The sequence below is a fragment of the Penaeus monodon genome, chromosome 15, assembly GCF_015228065.2.
Source record: "Penaeus monodon isolate SGIC_2016 chromosome 15, NSTDA_Pmon_1, whole genome shotgun sequence".
In the NCBI taxonomy this organism is placed as follows: domain Eukaryota; kingdom Metazoa; phylum Arthropoda; class Malacostraca; order Decapoda; family Penaeidae; genus Penaeus; species Penaeus monodon.
In genome coordinates, this window is record NC_051400.1 from 30,954,173 (window position 1) to 30,954,469 (window position 297).

General features: G+C 47.8%; 1 protein-coding gene across 1 annotated transcript in view; it reads left to right on the plus strand.

Moving 5' to 3' along the window:
- The window catches only part of LOC119581935 (metabotropic glutamate receptor 8-like), a gene marked incomplete at its 5' end in the record, with an annotated part of 173,067 nt that overhangs the window by 98,976 nt on the left and 73,794 nt on the right, over positions 1-297 (plus strand).

A 297-nucleotide genomic window follows, 5' to 3' on the forward strand; every position in this document is an offset into this window, starting at 1 on the left:
ATCGCACGTGCGAGTTTTCGTACAAGCATATAAATCCGTCACTTTAATCTATGCGCTCTAAAGCACCGAAGCTCTGAGTCCCTTCTCATTCCATTCCAAGTGTAAACATTGCCTCCATAACCTCCCCCTCCCCTTCCCCCTCACTCCCCCACCGCGCCCTCTGGCTAAACAAGGTTACACTTCGTCTCCCTCACCTTCGGCCGCTAATAATTCCTTTACGAAGTTTTTCTTTCCTTCCCATAATAAACGAAACCTTTTTTCCGACCTTGCTCTTTCTGAGGGCTACTACTGATGCAA